Below are 10,514 nucleotides of genomic sequence, written 5' to 3'. Positions count from 1 at the left end.
ACATCTTGAGAAACACAAATGTGTTCGAAAGAAGAAGAAAAAACCATAAGACGTTTCACTTTAAGTTATTGCTTCCAGCCAAAATAATCCATAACAATGCTTCCTCCAGTGAAATAGTTGTCTACTGTCATTACTTTTTTGGACTTTTTGCTTGTAAACTGCTTGATCTGTGCATATTTCTTTCTTCGTTTTAACGAAATGAATTTTTCACTTGTGAAAGCAATATTTTGTAGGTCTGTAGGCTTATATTTTAGCTGTAAGCAATCATTTAAAATTAAAACACTTTAATTATGGACAAACACAGCTTTTCACTTCACAAGCTGTTAATTGAGGACTGGAGACTGGATTACTTGTGGATTATTGTGATGTGCAGACAGTGAACAAGTGATGTAATGCTAAAGTTCTCAATTTGATCTGACAAAGAAACAAACTCAAACATCTTGGATGGCCTGAGGTTTCATTAAGAAACAACATTAAGTTGAATTTAAGTTGAAAAACTACTGGGACTCTTCTTGCTTTCTTTTTGCTTGCCATGGTTTCTTATTATTATATCACACTAATTTGTTTGATGTGGCCATTGGACATTTTGTTAGCTGAATTTCTTGTCATACTGTATATGTTGTTGGCAAGATGTACAGTTAATTTGTATTCCTACCAAATTTCTTTTTGGGATGCTCAATCAAAGTTCATGACCTTCAGCCTTAATGTTTATTGTGTGTTAGTCACACAATCTCTCACAGTGTACAGTTGTGTAATAGATGTGTCATGTCTAAGCTACACAATGACCTGCCTTTAGTAGGCCACAATATTAAGTTGTACAGGTCTTATGAATCAGTGTTGTTACTGTTAACTAAAACTATTCAAATGGTTTTCATGAATTAAAATGCACTCTAAAAAAAATCTGTAAACATAGGGCACAATATACTGTATAATTTGAAGGAGTTTTTCTGTATTTTTCTTTTTTTACAGGTGTTTTACCAGTATTTAGAATTTTACACTTCTTTGCATTGTGTTTTAGAGTTAACAGAAATGTCCATATAATTATTGGATGATGTCGCGTGTAATGAGCTGCCAGTACTCTTTCTGTTATTTTACGGATTTATTTTTTTACAGTGTATAAATACTGGATGAAGAATGTAATTAGAAATGTTGCCTTGGCCGAAATAAAATGTTTAAAGACTAAAACTGAAATGACAAAAGCAAAAAATTACTAAAGCAAACTCAAAAAAACTATATTCTTGACTGGCAAAAGGCCTTTCACTCCCCTTAGCTCGGAGAAGCTTACAGTTATGACAATGTTGGTGATAACAGTGTCATGTTTATGCAAGGCTATTATCATATCAAAGAGTCTTTAAGCATGCATGATCCATGCAGTGCTCCTCAGGGAATGAGCTCATGCGCTGAGGCTGTCTCCTTCCTCCATAAATATCGACATTGCGCTGAAGTGAGGCTGAGACTTTCATCCGTACATAAATATGACATTAAAAGCACAGTCTATAAGGAAAGAAATCTGGCTTGGATGGCAACTCTTAGAAAAAAACGTGCCTTCTTGACACATGGTGGAATTGTTGAGTATATAAATATTAGATCGTAGTGACGTTTTCATTGACATGACACCCACCACATAGTCAATATACGTAGATGGAATGGTCTTTAAGTCCAGGAGTTTACAAACTGCTGTCCAGGGGCCTGCAAGCTGGTGTTAAGGGATCTGTGGAAAAGTTCAGAGATAAAATAAAAACAAATAAATGAACACAGGATATTAATAGAAAATAAAGAATTTCACATTATATTGTAATCCTTGTGCTTTCTAAATAATGTAATCATGAGATTAAACACAATTCAATTAAAAAACTTCATAGAAAGTAAAATGTATTAAAATTTGTTCAGAAATTATAGGCTATATGTTAATACTTTACACACATTGATATTTTATTTGTTTTACCCAGTATGAGTGACTTTATACATTAAAATATAGAGTGGCCTTTATATTTTTGGGAAGAGGGTCCCTCTCAAGGGAATCATCACATTCTGTGGCATCAAAAAGTTTGAAACCCCTATAAAGATAAAGTAATATTAAACCAAATAAATGGATAAATAAATAACATGAAAAAACAAAAAATGTTTTCTTGGCAAATGCATGATATAAGTTGAATTACTAAAAGCATATGCTATAAATATGAATTAAAGCTAAATAGAATAAAACAAAACTATTAAAACAAAGCACAATTACTAAACGTGAAAATGAAAACAAACTATAAAAATAAAAGCTAATTCAAGATATTAATAAATACTATAAAATACAGCTAAAATAACACTGATCTAGGGCTAAATGGGATTATATATATTCACAAAAGATTCAATAGATTTCTAAGTCAAATCTTTGTCTTGACTTGATGTCCATGCAGTAGTGATGATCTCCAGCTGACATCTCTTGGGTCTGCACCCAGCCAGCTAAGCTTTTTGTTGGTTTGTTTTATTTGACTAAATTTAAAACATAATACAAAAAAGTCTAGAAAGACTGATTCATACACATTTCATAACTGTCAAGGATAAAATACACAAAAAAGCCTTTGGTTTATTTCCATTGTGGTCCTTGGTATTAAAAAATAATAATATGGACGAACAAATCATAAATGGAGTGCTATCCACATCAAGTTCAGAAACTCACCACACAAACTTCAAAACATCAATGATAAAACAACCATTTTTTAACTTCCCTTCTAAAAATACTATCAACTTGTATCTCTGGAATACGCTCAGGTAATTTATTCCAAGCAACACAGCTAGTATATAAAAAATATTTTTTTCCCATTTCACTCTTAAACCTACAAGGATATACAGTATATCATTACTACTCACCCTTGTAGAATAACAGTGGACCTCTCTTACAAATACATAATATTCCAACAGATACTTTGGAACCATTTTCTTTAATATCTAAAACACCATCACCAGTTTTTAAAAAAAAAAGTTACCCTTTTTTACTTTTAAAAAATTTTTCCTATAATGTTCATCTCGCAAATGCATCAGTGGATGTACTTTCAAAATAACCCTACACATCTTATTTTGAGCAGTCTGCAATTTATTTTTTAATTTCTTTGAAATATTGCTATACCAAAAAACTGCAGCATAATCAAAGTGTGACTGCACTAATGCACCAGCCAACATTTTTAAAGTTTCAGTATCTAAGAAAGCTGCCTGTCTTGCTAAAAATTGTATTCGATTACAAATTTTTGAATGAGCTAAATCTTTTCTCCTGCCAAATTACTGTCCAAAACACAACCCAAATATTTTACTTCTCGTTTAGGTGTAATAATTTGATATCCAACCTTTACCTCTAATCTAAAGCATTTTTTTTCCCATTTAGCAGCCGAGCCAAATAATATAACTTCAGTTTTCCCCAAATGTAAAGACAGTTTATTATGGCAAATCCATTTGGAGACCCCTTCAATCTCTCTACTTATTTCATTTTCAATATTTTCCTTCCTCTCATGAGACACAATTATTGCTGCATCATAAAAGCTTATTTGAACAGGCCATTTTTACATCATTAACATATAATAAAAAAGTTATTTTTAATAACTAATACACTCCGTTGCGGAACCCCATATGAAATGGTCAAACAAATGGGACAGAAAGGTCAAACAGATGGGAGTTTGGATTGCAGTCCGAGATGCAGCCCAAGCAGATCGTAATCATGCCTGAGCTTTTAAAAGGCTCTCAGAGATGACAAAATACTGCTTCGACAGGGATTTTTTCATATGAAGAGAGAAACCCTAATTTGTCCATTAAGCGCAGAACTTATAATGAAAGCGTAATTCCACTCAAAGGAGTCTGGCTGTAGGCCATAAAATCCTAAATTTGAATCCACCAAACATTGTCATGCTAAATTATATGCGAGAATTGAGATGTCTTCCTTCCTCAATGAATCATTTGAACTGAAATTGCATTGACTACTGCTAAACGGGTCTGTCTTGCTGAAAATAGAGCTATAATAAATGAAGCATCACCTATTGCCCCCTCCTTTGTGCCTCCACAGTCACTGAGACCATGTCGGTATTGAAAAAGATAGTTTGCCGTACTTTGCCGCCTGGTACAAGCATTGAATCTGTTAATAAACATCTTTTTAAACTATTCATCGTTGTTGAATGACGCTCTATCTAGGATTGTACGCTTGGTCTATGACTCACTCTTAACTTAGACAGTGCAGTTTGAAAACTCAATGTTCTGAACGCAAACAGAAACAACACATGCATAGAAATTAATGGTTACTCACACAGAGACAGAAAAACACTTGTTTTCCCCAAAGCAGAAGACTCTTTGGCAGTAAAAGACATGTAGTCGTCTTTTAAGATTCTACGACCCATTTGCATGTAAATGTCTCCTAACTAACACAAGCCCTGATCATTTGTTTAATACAAATCTTATTCTACAGCCATCAGTACAGGGGAAATTATATGTGCTGCACAGTTAAACAGCACCATTAAGTGCTAATATTTAATGATCCTGTTTATCAGTCTCGGGAACGATCAACCTGTTTGCAGCGCTGATAATTAAAACAGAAAAATTGAAGGTTTTTGGTTGAGGAATCCTGCTGTCTGTGGGGATGCACATCCGATAGCTTAAAGTTTTAGATTTCACCTTGAAGTTTGTATTCACCTTCACTGTTGAACTCCTGTTGATCTCAGGAGGGGGAGCTTTAGGAGGTTAGAGAGGCTTTCCTTTACAATCATCTTACGACAGTGTGACATTTCGCTTCCCTGTAAAACTGTGTTGTGTAATCTGATATGATCCCTATGAAGTGTCACTGGGATCCACCATTAGGTAGAAATGGCTACATCTCATATAGTACTGGCTATGGCCTGCAATAACCTTTAAAACCGATCTATATATTAAAAAAAAAAACAATTATAAAAAACATTAATATTTGCAAGGGAGCCTTGGTGACTAAGAGAGACAGACAATGCGTCCTAAATTGTGTTAAAAAAACTTTTTTCCCCCTTAGCTGCACATCGATTGCATTATAGCAATAATCATATTCAGTTTCTTGATATTCTGGAGTTAAGAACCATAAATGCCAGCAGACAAGCGCTCTGAGCCCAGAGGGAACTCCATACTAAATCTTAGCTAATAGTCTTTATGGGGCTTACCATCTGCCTGTAGTGCTCTATAATCACTCACAATCTGGAGACACACAAGAAAACCAAACTGCTCTGTACTACTCAAGTAATGCCTCTGACCTCATACATTTGTTTTTATTTCCTCGTAACCCTCACTCATCTGTAATTGCAATTTTGGGCCCTATGAAAGAATATGAGGTTGGGCCCCCTACCGCACCAAACATACACTATGCTGTCTCTAATGAACAGGTTTGACTACTTTAGTAATTTCCATGAGTACAAATCTTAATGTTTAAGCATATAATGATATTCTATGGAATTGTGTGTTTCTAATTTTATACCAATAGTTTGAACAGGACCATTTTCTATTCTAACACAACAATGCCTCTGTGTATAAGGCAAAGTTAAAAAAAAGATTGATTCAGTCAATCCGGAAGAACTCGACTTTAAATGCAGACCTTGAGCCAAAAACTCATCACCAAACACCAATTTCTGCTCATGAAAATTACTAAAGTAGTCAAATCTGTTCATTAGAAGGGCGTGTCCCAATACTTTTGGCAATATAGTGTACAAGCCAACCTAGCTATTCAAAATGTTGGTCTGCAATTTAATAATATTGACCAACTACTTTTGCTATTGCTTTTGACCATTACGTATCTTATAATTCTACTTTATCTATATTTATCTTTTGAATTTTTTTGTTCTTTATTAAAAAAAAAAACAACAACAAAAAACAAACACTAGCTTTCTATTTTTTCTATTCTATCTACTTGTTTTTCTTTGTTTGTGTGTGTGTGTGTATAATATATATGTATGTATATATATATATATATACACCTTGCTACGTGTACTGCGTTAGGCTAACCGAGACTTGTCATTTGCACTTATATATTGTTGCTCTTTTGTTAGTTTTGACTGCTTTTATTGTCCTCATTTGTAAGTCGCTTTGGATAAAAGTGTCTGCTAAATGACTAAATGTAAATGTAGTGTATCTGGTTGCCATGACAACCACACACGCTTTCTGCTGCTGCTCTATGTAATCAGAGTGTGAATTTGTAGATTTTCTATAGCAAAAAATTTTTTAAAAGTGTAACTGACCAAATCGTCCTGCTCGGTTTGGACCCCCAAAGATAATTTTGCCGGAAATGCAGAAATAAGCGTAATTTTGTTTTATTTGTAACTCTTTGGTAGATAGATTTATCATTTCTATTACATCACTACTACTACTGTTACTACTAATAAAACAGATTATGCTTGATTGTTAGACATTGCAAAGAATATTTTTGTCTTACATTTTACTGTATTTAGATTCAGTGACTTATTTACAGTCTAAAATAAATTTTCAAATATTAAAATACATTCTTAATATGCAATAAAAACTACTACAAGTCGTTAACTAGATTTCCTTGAAACATGTAAACACTGGCTCTGTGGTGCTTTGAAAACATTGTTTGAGTGACACACACATACACAAAGTACATTGGTTTAACCAATGGCATGAGCTTAAAGGAGGGGCTATCACATGTCCAACCAATAGAAGAAGAGGGGAGTGTTCAGGAAACCTGCTAGCAACAATCACTGCCTCCAAAATGGTGTATTATGTATTACATTTGATGAAATTATTTACTTGTCTACTGTTAATAAACTATGTTTTACAAATACGACATGGTGGAATTGTCGTGTGGCCTGGCTATTTACAAATAATGTTGACAGTGGTGTTCCAGAAGTAAAAATCCCATTTATTTTCTCCAAAGGGGGGTTGATTTTTAACAATAACTTAAAAAACTTTAAAGACCGACCTTATAGGAGCTGCAAGGTTATTTAATGGAAGTTATATGCTTTTGTTGAAGCCATCAGCCCGCAATATTTCAATTTTTTTTTTTAATTATGTAATGTTCAACAGTGGAATTCCTAGTGAAAACTACATAATCCAGAAACCTCTACCAGTCAGAGAAACAAGCGAATCAATAACCAAATGAGCTCTGTAGTCCCTGCCCACTCCCATGAAGCACTGCGAATGATGTAACTGACTCAGTCACTATTTTGCAATAATCGTATAACTTTTAAACAATTACCTTTTAAAACCCCTATGGGAAAAACACGGTCACTTTAGTTTGGAGACCAATTCTCACTATTAACTATGACTTTTCCCTCAATAAACTCCTGCTTATTAATAGTTAGTAAGGTAGTCGTTAAATTTAGGTATGGGGTAGGATTCAGAGATCTAAAATATAGTTAGTCATGCAGAAGAAGGCATTAATATGTGCTTTATAAGCACAAAAAAACAGCAAATATGCTAGTAACAGGTATGCTAATAAGCAACTAGTTATCAGTGAGAATTTGTCCCTGAAGTGTTACCAAAAATACTTTCAGAACCAAACCCTACTGAAAACATTGGGAGGCACTGTTGCACACTATGCTTTTAGCATGCTAGCCTATAAATTTTTGGTGGGAAATGTATTTGTTTTATGAAAATTTACTTAATCTGTAATACCCATAGAAATATGCAGTAGTGACTTTGCAGTAATATTGACTGATCTAACTATAGGCTCCACTTACCAGTCTAAATATGCTTCTGCATTTACTCTGAAGATCATGAGCTCATCGACCTCATAAATAAGACCACTCAACCTCTCCTACCCTCAGAGTCCCTCCAGAGATGGATGTGGAAACTCATCCTCCAACAATTCCTGTCCTTAAATGAACTGCTGTACAGTAGGGTTCAACCGTTTCAATGTCTCTGTGTTAAACACTTTCTTCACTAGTAATGATGCACATTCAGAAAAAAATGACTGTTGAGATGACTCATATTTTTCCTCTCCACTTACAGACGGGTCTGATAGTGGCGTGTTACCAGGGCTACGTGGATGTGGTCATTGCACTCTCTCAGTGTCCATATGTGGACGTGAACTGGCAGGATAACGAAGGAAATACGGCTCTCATGACTGCTGCACAAGCAGGTAAGGGAAATTAAGGCATAAAATTACAATCAGCAACTCCCAGTAGATCCCCCTGGGCCTTCATTTGGCTGTTCTATGAAACAAGAGCCAGTATATTATCCTTTATCATACTTAGGGTTAAAGTCGTGATGAAACAGAAGTAGCACCAAATCTTCTCTTCGTTATTGAGGCATATATCCAAGTGAAAGGGATTGTTGAAAAAGACAAAAATTAGGATGAGGTCTTGGTTCAGACAGGAGGTATATATAAATGAAAGATTGCAGTCATTTGTAAGAAAGGGACTAAATGAATGGAGAAGTCCAGCAGTGGAAGATCCAGTTGACATTTTGATAAAAAATAATGAGGTATAAAAAGAAATGAAACATGCATAGATTAACCATTCCAAAATAATATGTTGCTTTGTATAAGTGTCTGCCAAATGCATTGTTGTAAATGTATTCTATGTCCTTTTGAATTATAGGTCACAGTATGATTACCAACTACCTGCTGAACTACTTTCCCAGGCTTGACACTGAGCGCAGGAACTGCCATGGCTTCACTGCAATGATAAAAGCAGCCATGCAGGGTCGAGCCGAATGCGTACGGTCTCTCATAATGACATGTACAGTATTTATCATCAGCTGAAAAATTCATATGGGTTCCTAATTTAGTTCATGCATACGTAATAATCCATTTTGTTCCTTCATGTGGGCATTCATTTTCACTCATTGTCTGATGTTTTTCGTTATGCAGGAGGAGACATTGAAGCAAGGGACTTTGGCTGTAAGCTGACTCCACGGGAGTGGGCCCTGTTCACGGGCCGCTACGAGACCGCCAGACTGATGGCCCGACTAATGGAACAGACGTGCGCCGAACAGTTCTGTGACTCTTACCACATGGAGTGGCCTATGCTAAGCGAACTGGTAGCTCGTTCAAAGGAGCCCAAGTCCTGCTGGAGTAAGTTCTCAGAGTGCGTCTGTAACTTGTTTACCATCAGCATGAAGACCAACCCTGTGGACAAAGGCGCCATGGACTACATGGTGCGCATGACCACAGCGCTGGCCAGCCCGTTCATAGCCACTGCCTGCCACACCATGTGTCCGGGCAGCCCTCCGTGTGTGGGAAAACGTCGCCCTGCTGTCCAGGACATCATCCGTAAACAGCGTTTGGCTGAGCTGAAGAACCTCGGGCCCGAGCGCCTCAACAACTATAAGCAGCTCTTCCAGAACTCCAGGGTGCTGCTGGTGCCGAAGAAGCAGGAGCGGCGCGCCAGTCTGCAGCCGCAGTTACTGCAAAGCATCGCGATGGCCTCCACCATGGCCCTGCGGAGAAGCAGCCTCCTGCCACTTCACATGATGCGCAGGAGCAGCGTCCGTCCTGGGATGGTGGTTCCTAAACTCATGCTGCGCAAAGCACCTCCTTCCACATACATCCCGGAGCATCCGCCGCGCAGGACTTCAAAAGACTTGTAGCACCTACAGATCCCTAAATGGAAGTACAAAGCTCTGAAGGAGGAGAAGAAGAAAGCTGAATGCATGGATAGGTCGAGACTGCCTGTTGGGAGGAAAAAGTGATGTGGCTTTTGATGCCTTAGTGTTTTTAAGGATGTTTTCTACTGTGAAGGCTTGTGGTCAGTGTGAGAGTTATACACTACTCTTTTAGACTGCTATGGACTATAAAATATGGATTTTATAATATTTGCTCTTACTGATACATTAAGGCGTAATGATTCTAATTTATAGAAACAGCTAACAAATTGAATAACTTTTTTGGTTCATTATCTCGAGGCAAGTCATACTTGAAAGTTTATGCATACTAATTTCTGTTTTTTATATTGCTCTCAAAGACTGAATTTTTGAAAGGGGGTGTTATATTAAAAAACTGCTAAACATTCAACATAACAATGAAGGACTTTCATAACAATGAAATAGCCTACTATATTTGGTCTCGACATGCTCTCTTCTATTACCTCTATTTATCTCTTTGAAAGTTATTAATCCAGTATTGAGTCTGCATTACAAAACATCACTTGTTTTGTTGACATTCTAAGATATTCACACAGAAACTATTTCCGTGAACTTAAACGTGACTTTCGATTCATTGCTGCCATAGGTAAATAACTAAAATAAGAATTTGCGGTAACACTATTAGCGCTTTAAACCAGTTATACGATAATAAAATAAAAACAATGTAAATTACCTGTTTGTAGCAGCATAACAGACTGTTTTGTACAGCTTTAATAACTGGAATGCACAAGCCTTCCGTTGTCAAACACTTAAATTTAAGTGTCCGTTCCCGCTCTTACGATAAGATTTTTTACGTGCCTTAAAGGGGTCATATGATGCTTTTTTTTAAAGATCATTATTTTGTGTATTTGGTGTAACAGAATATGTTGACATGCTTTAATGTTCAAAAAACATTCTTTTTCAAATACTGTACATTATTGTAGGTC

The 10,514-nt window shown here is 36.0% G+C and overlaps 1 pseudogene; it reads left to right on the top strand.

Moving 5' to 3' along the window:
• Positions 1-7,727: 7,727 nt before the first annotated feature.
• LOC107586354 (ankyrin repeat domain-containing protein 33B-like) lies at positions 7,728-9,848 on the top strand (annotated as a pseudogene).
• The last annotated feature ends 666 nt before the right edge of the window (positions 9,849-10,514 follow it).

This window comes from Sinocyclocheilus grahami, unplaced genomic scaffold (genome assembly GCF_001515645.1).
Source record: "Sinocyclocheilus grahami isolate Dianchi unplaced genomic scaffold, SAMN03320097.WGS_v1.1 scaffold5.1, whole genome shotgun sequence".
Classification (NCBI taxonomy): Eukaryota; Metazoa; Chordata; class Actinopteri; order Cypriniformes; family Cyprinidae; genus Sinocyclocheilus; species Sinocyclocheilus grahami.
This window is presented reverse-complemented; position numbering and strand designations above follow the sequence as displayed.